An 8,592-nucleotide genomic window follows, 5' to 3' on the forward strand; every position below is an offset into this window, starting at 1 on the left:
TGCGATACATGCCACAACTAAACAAATCAACATGAATTTTGTCTGTGCAGATCTCATAGGGCAGTAATCAACTGGAGCAAAACCAAGAACAAAAGGAAACAAGGAGAGGGTTCCTACAGATTATGCCATATACAAATATACATCATTGCAGTGCTTGCCTCAAAGCTCCTTCATTGGGAAATCAATGGCCTAACGGAAGCTCGTCCACCCCGGCATAAAGCACTCGTCTATAAACCTGATTTCTGCGTTGTCGGTTGACGCACTGCACATCAACAGAAGTTCTAAGTACATGCCACAATGGCTTCACAGAAGTTCTTGCAAAATATAATCAAAAGTAGTGACCACAATCGCATTGTGTAATTGCTCCTTGTCAAAGCACCCAAGAATGCAACCAACAAGGTTCGATAGCAAAATAAATGAGGAGAGACATACCTCAACCTTGTAGTACAGACCCATAGGATAAACTGATCCTAAGCTTGACTCCAATCCTTCAATAACAACTTTTTGGCAATCATCTAAAATATATTTAGGCCGACTCATCAACAAAAAAGCCTCTTGTTCTTCACTGTTGCACTCTGTTTCAGGAACTCATGATCAGTCTTTTTCCCTCCCAACAATAATTTTCTCCTTCTCAAAAGACTCAAGAGTGCAAGGAATAAGGTCTTGCAGGGAAAAAAACAAGCGAAAAAAATGCATCTTGCTATAGGTAATGTTGAAGCCAAATAAACATAATAGAAGCATCCTTTACGATCTATGAGAACCAGTTTCATTGGCACAAGAAAACTCGCCATTCTGAGGCAGCTCCACAGTCTGGTAGATTAGCCCATCACTATATTTTCCAAAAACTACAGTCACAAACTCTTCAAACAGAGATGTTGCATTAACAACACCATCCTGGATTTTTAAGCCCAACAATTCTTGCTGATGCTACCTGCAAAACCTTGTGTAGTCAGGTAGATTCTGCAAAATCCGATGGAATACACCCGCCAAAATGACAAAATAAAGGAAAGTTCAGCAGAGCACAAAAACTGTAGCAAATTCATTAGGAGCATTACTTTCTTACTTGCAAATGGAAGCAACACACCTTCAATAACTGTGTGAGGCATGGATTTCATCTGTTTTTAATGGCAAGAAACAAATTTAGCAGACTTAATCTACCAAGCTGATGCCCCATTAACTTGTCCATATGCACCCATATATAAAACAAACTGGGCAGGAATAAACAATAGGCTATATGAGTACATGTAGCAAGTGGAAAAGAACGACAACTACCTAGCATATGGAGACAATGCCCCGGTACAAAGAAACACCCTTGGGCAGAACTAATTGTTTCCTGTAAAGAAGCGTCATCAGGTAGATAAAACCAAAGATGCACGGATGCACAGACAAATGAATCACGGATGCATACCTTTCATATTATGACACCTCTCAAAGCATATTCCTCTGAACTTTCCCTGCCAGCAAAAGCACTACAGGCCGGGCACGAGTCAGTTTCGCCGCATAAACATGTCAACCAACTGATTGTCCAGAGGTAGAAGACAAACCCGCCTAGGAAACTTGGACCACCAAAACGCCTCCCCATATAACCAACGACGAGCAGCAACCTCCAAAACAAAAAGTCGAGCCTGTAGATCAGCCCGCACTGAAAGAACCGCTGTTTGTCAACATCAAGAACAACAGGGGAAAAAGGAGATTGAGGAAAGAAAGGGGAAACAGACGGTCTGTGAAGAGAATGAACAACTACAATCAGAATGGATCAATGGATCCGACACGTACCTCAACCAGCCTAATCTGGCAGCAGCCATGGGCCGGGGATGGACCTTCACATCCTTAGCACATCCTCGGGGATCGCAGTAGAGCTCGAGAGCCAGCCGCGTGATCTGTCGAGTGGATCTTGAGGGTGGGTGTCACGGTCAAGCAGGAGGGCCTAGAGCTGGGACACCATGGCAGGGGCCTCCTCCTCCGCCACCAGAGGGCGCCGCCGCCACCATCTTCCCCCTCCTCCACCACCAGAGGGAGCCGCCGCCGCCATCTCCCCCCTCCTCCGCCACCAGAGGGAACGCCGCCGCCATCTCCCCCCTCCTCCTCCGCCACCAGAGGCCGCCGCCGCCGCCATCTCCCCCCTCCTCCTCCGCCACCAGAGGGCGCTGCCGCCACCGTTGTCGAGGGAGTGGAGGGGATGAGGAGCTTGGGAAGGCGGCTGTAGGGGAGGGGGAAAAGATTTAGGGTTGGAGACGAGGGCACGGGGATGGAGGAGAAACCGGACGGGCGCGGGCCTCACGACGTGGAGCGGTGGTCTTTTCCCTCGCATGGTGCAGTGCGCTCGCCTGACCCTCGCTGTTTTTTCCCATGCGCGGTCGCGGTGCGGTGGTTTTTCTCTTCGCGTGGTGCGGTGCGCTCGAGCCATCGGTTGTGACTACGAGTCTAGGAGGCTTTATATGTTAGATACGAGTAATGTGTTGATTGCTAGCAAAATATTCTACAGCAAGTAAATATTTCTCATTGACAACCAAAGTGAATGCCTGCCTAGCAACTGTTCTATCGGCCAGGGTATGGACACGTACACGATTCGCATCCTTGCACTCGCCCTATTGTCTCTATATCTCGTATGCTCTGCTGCTGTTGCTCAATGTAAGCACAACAATCGGGTTATGCACGCTTAATTTTTTCAGTTCTCTTGGAAGCACGCAGTATAGCTACTAAAGCCTTTTTTTTCTTATTTGTTTCTTGTCTAATCTGTTGTGCGTTATCTTCACTAAATTTCTTTTCACATAACGATTGTTCATTTGTTATCCCCTAGACCGAATCATAGATGACACGGGTAGCGAGAAGATAGATTTACCAAACGGGCTATGCGTTAAGAGTAAATGCCTCAGTACTCCAGAAGATTGCGTCCGTTGTTTGGCAGATAACAACTGCCACTGAACTATGGCCGAATGCAAGGCAGCGTGTAAAAAATCCTCGTCTTCACAAGACATGCTACTGACGACGACAACCCCTCCTCCTTTACCCGCTCCTTTAGTTTTCCAGCCTAGTCAAATTGTCTTACACATTTACATGTCCCGAGAAAGAAATAATGCCTGATATATGTGTGTGGAAATACAGTTGTGCAATAAGATCAAGTAAGGGCATCTCCAGCCGCGCCCCCAACAGGCCCTCCTCAGGTGATTTTGCCGCGCCGGTGCCAAAAAAACACCCCAGTTGCGCCTCCAGAAGCCCGTTTTTCGCCGGCTTGGGCCAAAACTGGTGCCGGCGGATCCAGGCCGAACCCGGCGCCCTGGGGGGGGGGGGCGCTTGGGGAGCCGGCACAAGCGAAAAAGGCGCGTGGGCCCGCCCTGGCGGCGACCCGAGGGCCTTTTCCCGCCGTTTTTTGACGCTTTTCCCTCGCATCTCTCCCGCTCGCTCGCCTTCCTACCGCCATTCCCTCCCTTTCTTCCGCCATACCCCCTCCAGCTTGCCTTCCAGTCGCCGCCATGCTGCCGAAGAAGTACGCCATGCCGCGCGCGGCGGCAACCACGACTGGCACCGTGGCCCAGCCGAAGCAGAGGAAGCCGAGGGCGCCGCCATCGAAGCCACCGGGCATGTCGAGCGCCGAGTGGAGGGTGGAAGTTCAGCGACGCGACGCAGTCACCGCCGACCGGCGGAACAAGGCTATTGCCAAGAAGGCCCACGACAACGCGGCGCGTGCGGCGGCGTCTTCCTCATCGGTCGATCACGGAGGGATGATGAATCCACCCGTCGTCAGCCACGCCCAGTACGCGCCCTGGGGACAGCAAGGCGTCGGATCTCCATGGGGATCGTCGTCGCCCGGCTACGCCGACGGCGACGCGCATGGTGGGTTCAACCCAAACGTGACCTTCCCCCATGGCCACCCCGCGACGTGCACACCCTCGCCCGCCTTCGTCGGCGTGTAGTACCCTCCATACAACTACTCGCCGCCCGCCGCCTACACGTCCACACCGACGCCCCATCTCCGCTGTGGACCGCTGCCCTTCTCGCACCTCGGCGACACCGAGGACACAGGAGCCGACATGGACGACATCATCGCGACAGGATCGACCGTGGCCTCCGCGTCTCCCGGGTTCGCCACCCAGGACGAGGTAGTGGATCTCAGCGGCGACATGGAGGCCGAGCTCGACTACGTCTACGACGAGGACGCGCAGGAACCCGAGGAGGAGGAGGAGGACGAGGAGGAGGAGGAGGATGAGCCGGCTCCTGTTCCGACGAAGGGGCGCCAGAAGAAGAAGAAGCGGGCGGCCAGGCCAGGCGAACCGCTCGTCAAGTGGACGTCCAAGGAGGAGGAATGCCTCGCCGAAGCATGGGAAGTCGTCTGCCTCGACTCGACCACCGGCACGAACCAGAGCTTGGAGACGTACTAGGACCGCATCAAGGCCGAGTTCGACGAGCGGAAGCTCGTCGACCCCTACTTCAAAGGCATGTACATGCAACGCGGCTCCAAGGCGATGGCGAACCATTGGGGGCGTATCCAGTTGGCGTGCAACAAATGGCATGGAATCGTCGAGGAGGTCGCGGCTCGCCCGGAGAGCGGCGCCAGCGTCGAGGATCAGGTACGCACGCCGTTCGCCCGCATCTATTCGTCGTCTACGCCCGCCAACTGTTTGTTCCTCCGCGCAGTTGATGCGCATGTTCACCATGTATCGGCGCGACAACCTCGACGCCGACTTCAAGCACCTCCACGTTTACAAGCGCATTGATAAGTGCGAGAAGTGGGCGGAAGTCCGACATACCCTCGACAAGGCCAAGGAGACATACAAGCCGGACGCGACGACTCCGGGCGCGTCAGAGGCGCGGCCGGACGGCCACAAATTGGCAAAGAAGGGGAAAAATGCCGACGCGGCAACCGCGCGAGTGCAGGAGTCCATCGAGCATTGCCTCGCCGACGCCCAGGCCCGGGCCGTCCTACTTGAAGAGAAGACCGAGGCGCGGTGGTCGTCGCTGATGAAGAACAGCGCCATCAAACTCGACCTGCTCCGGACGAACGTCGCCGCGAAGAAGAGGAACACCGACATGCTTTTTTGATGGGCGGGGCGGACATGCTCCAGAGCAACGACGAGCAGCTCAGGGCGTGGTACATGGCGGAGCGCGGCCTCATCCTGAACCAGATGCAGACGGCAACGCCGACGACGCCGATGACGCAAGCTCCCGCGCCCACGACCACACGGACGCCAAGCCCGAATGACGCCTCCACATCGCCGCCCAGCAGTGCCGAAGCCGCGCCGACACAGCCCAGCACCGAAGCAGCTCCGACACCGCCGAGCCCGCGCACGCCGACTCCGCCAACGCCTGGAGCCGGCCCCGCCGAGTGAATCATTGCACACGCGAACTTGCGGCGTGCGGCGCTCTGTTTTTTGTAACGCCAGACTACGTCCGATCGTAGGATTTATGGCGTCTTTTGAGAGCGGGAACGACCAAGTTTAAATTTCCCGCATCCTGGGGCCGGCGCTTGGGGGCGTGACTGGGAGCTAGGTCGCCCCCAGGGGCCGAACTAGCACCGGCACGCCCCCAGGCCACTCTATTTAGGCGTCCCGGGGGACCGAACGGCTGGAGATGCCCTAATACTCTACTACTCTAGCAATTGTTGCCATTTGGTTCGGCAAATTGCGTTTAAACTTTTACCAATTATGCCGGCTAAGTTCTAGCTAGTACAAGTTCGCGGTATGAAGGACCTTCATACTTCGCTACTTCTCGTTGTGTGGAAATTGTGGAAGCACCGAAATGATACGCTACTGCCGTGAAGTGCATCCCTCATGGTAGAAGATCACATTATGAAGGACCTGCACACTTTGCTATTTCTCGTCGTCTGGCAATTATGGAAGCACCAAAATGCGGCGGTTTTCAATGGAGATACTCCATCGGTGCACGGGGTAATCGAGAAGATAGGCAGAGAGGGGCGATCTTCGATGGAGGTCGGGCTACTCTGAGGAGATCTCGGGAGTTTGAGCATAATTGGTTTGCTACCAACATTTGGCATTGTCAATATTTGATAAGCCAACATTTGGCAATATCAAAAGTTGCCAACATTTGGCATTGCCAATATTTAATAAGCCAACATTTGGCAAATCAAAAGTTGCCAACATTTGGCAAATTTTGCGAGATTGGCAACGAGAATTGGCAAGCAACCAATCTCTAGCCAAAATTTGGCAGTTGCCAAAATTTGGCGTGCCAACTTTTGGCATCAAACCATTTATGCTTTTTATTTGTCGACGTGTTTAGGCGGGTGAGTCGTGAGTAGTTCACTTATATCGCGGAGTCACGTGGGCTTCTACACTAGTTGTAATTTGGTGGACAGGGTCCTATCCCTTTTCTTTTATTAACACAAGATACACACTCATGCGTATTCTAAAAAAAAGTTTCTACTCCCTCCGTCCCATAATATAATAATGTTTCTCAAGCTAACATAGGTCGAAAAATGTTCTTGTATTATGAGACGGAGGGAGTAGTTTTTTTTTTGCGGGACAAACATTCAATCTAGTCATCATCTTTCAAGGCAGTACGATAGCTAGTAATACAAGTATACAACCTAGGTAATGTGAGGCCTAAACCACAAGAGCCTTTTCTTGATACACGTACGTGGAGCAAGCGAATATGAACCGATCGATTGCCGTGTGGAGAAAAGAGGCAATGAGTCTCTTGAAAACAAGGTCTCTATGTGGTTCTGATTCAGCACTGAAACACATCTCAAGTTTTACAAAGATCTCTAAGGACAATCGCCACACTACTGATTTAAGAAAGTTGATTAATTGTGCATATATAAGTTGTTAATACATACTCTGATGATTATATAATTAAACGTATGAGATTATAAAAGATAAAATCATGTAGCCAAGCGAAGGGACAATCTGAACAAGCAGGCATAAGAAATAACCGAGTATTTAACAAAAAAACTACCCCAAGGGTTTCCATCCCACTGAACAAAAATTATATCGTTAGATTCGTATTTGAACATACTTTTCAATGATATAATTTTTTGTGACATGCATAAACATTTTTTTAGTTAAACTTATGGTCAAAATTTGCCATAAAATACAATGAGACCTATAAACCAGGACGGAGGTAGTACGAGCCAGGGATTCATTATGCGGTGTTACATATGGCGGATCGGTGACGGATCGCAGGTTCAAATCTGGTCGGACCCGTGGCTGCCATGGCCATGGTCCCGGCGCGTGATCACACCCCGGGAAGCTAACTTGGTGCAGAAAGTGAGCGATCTTATTGATCCGATCACTGGTTCTTGGGACGAGCAGCTTGTGAGGGATGTTTTCTGGCCCGATGATGTGAAACACATTCTGCAAATCCCTCTTCGGGAGGGCTCTCAGGATTTCATCGCTTGGCATTACGATAAGAGGGGAATCCACTCGGTTAAGAGCGCCTACAAACTCCAGTCTGAACTTGAGCGTATTAAGGGGGATGGGGGTGCGGGAGGAAGTTCACTAGAACCAGGCAATCTGGAGAGAACAAGGGATGACTGGTGGAAGCGATTGTGGAAGCTGCCTTGCCCTCGTAACATTCAAATGTTTGCATGGCGGATCAAGCATGACTCCTTGGCCTTCCGCACCAATGTGGCGAGGAAGGGGATTCCAATTGCTGACACAAAATGCCTCTTCTGTGGAAGGGCCGATGAAGATGGTGCCCACCTGTTCATTAAGTGCAAGCATGCCAAGGTAGTATGGAGAGCACTCGGGATGGAAGAGCAGCGGCTAACGTTGGAGAAGATTGGGCCCGTGCATGCAGTTTTTGATTTTCTGTGGGAGCTTGATGTAAAGAAGCGGCTGCACATCCTTACGTTCTGGTGGTTCTGGTGGTCTAGCCGTAACAAGATCAGACAGGGAGAGATGCCTCTGTCTGCTGACACGGTTGCGCGGCGCACGCGGAGCAGTGTGCTAGAGTACCTGGAGATCTTTGCAAAGCCAACAGCCAAGCTTGCACCTGATTTGTGGCGTCCGCCGGCTCAAGCAGACTACAAGATCAATGTGGACGGGTCCTTCGTTCCAGGCCAGACGCATGCAGGCTGGGGTTTGGTGCTACGAACAAGAGATGGTAACCTGGCCTTGGCTAGGGCAGGCAGGGAAGAGCACATTACCGACCCCTTTGCAGCTGAGATTTCTGCCATGTCGCACGCCGTCCATACTGCTGCAGATCGGGGAATTGTTAGGGTGGAACTAGAGACGGATTCACAGCTTGTGGCTGAAGCCCTGGATATGCAGAAAGTCGACTCTTCGGCATACGCGGCTGTCATAGAGGATATCAAATACCATCTGAAGCTTTGGTTCTCTAAGGTGACTATATCAGTGTGTAGACGTAGTGCAAACTCTGTTGCTCATGAGCTCGCCAATATTGGCCGCGTGTGTGAACCATACCACTCCGTAGAGTGGGAGTCTGATGTTCCCGCCCATGTGGGCGCTTGTATCTTGGGCGATTTGCCTAAGAACAGTTAAGTAATAAAGCAAGTGCTTTACCCTAAAAAAAAGTTGTGGCCCCACGTATGGGTGCTCACAGAATCGACCAGCGGCATGCTACTAGGGTGGATACTGGCACACAAGGCTGACCTTAGGATGCACGATCATGTATTGG

This window comes from Triticum aestivum, chromosome 1A (assembly GCF_018294505.1).
Source record: "Triticum aestivum cultivar Chinese Spring chromosome 1A, IWGSC CS RefSeq v2.1, whole genome shotgun sequence".
Lineage (NCBI taxonomy): Eukaryota > Viridiplantae > Streptophyta > Magnoliopsida > Poales > Poaceae > Triticum > Triticum aestivum.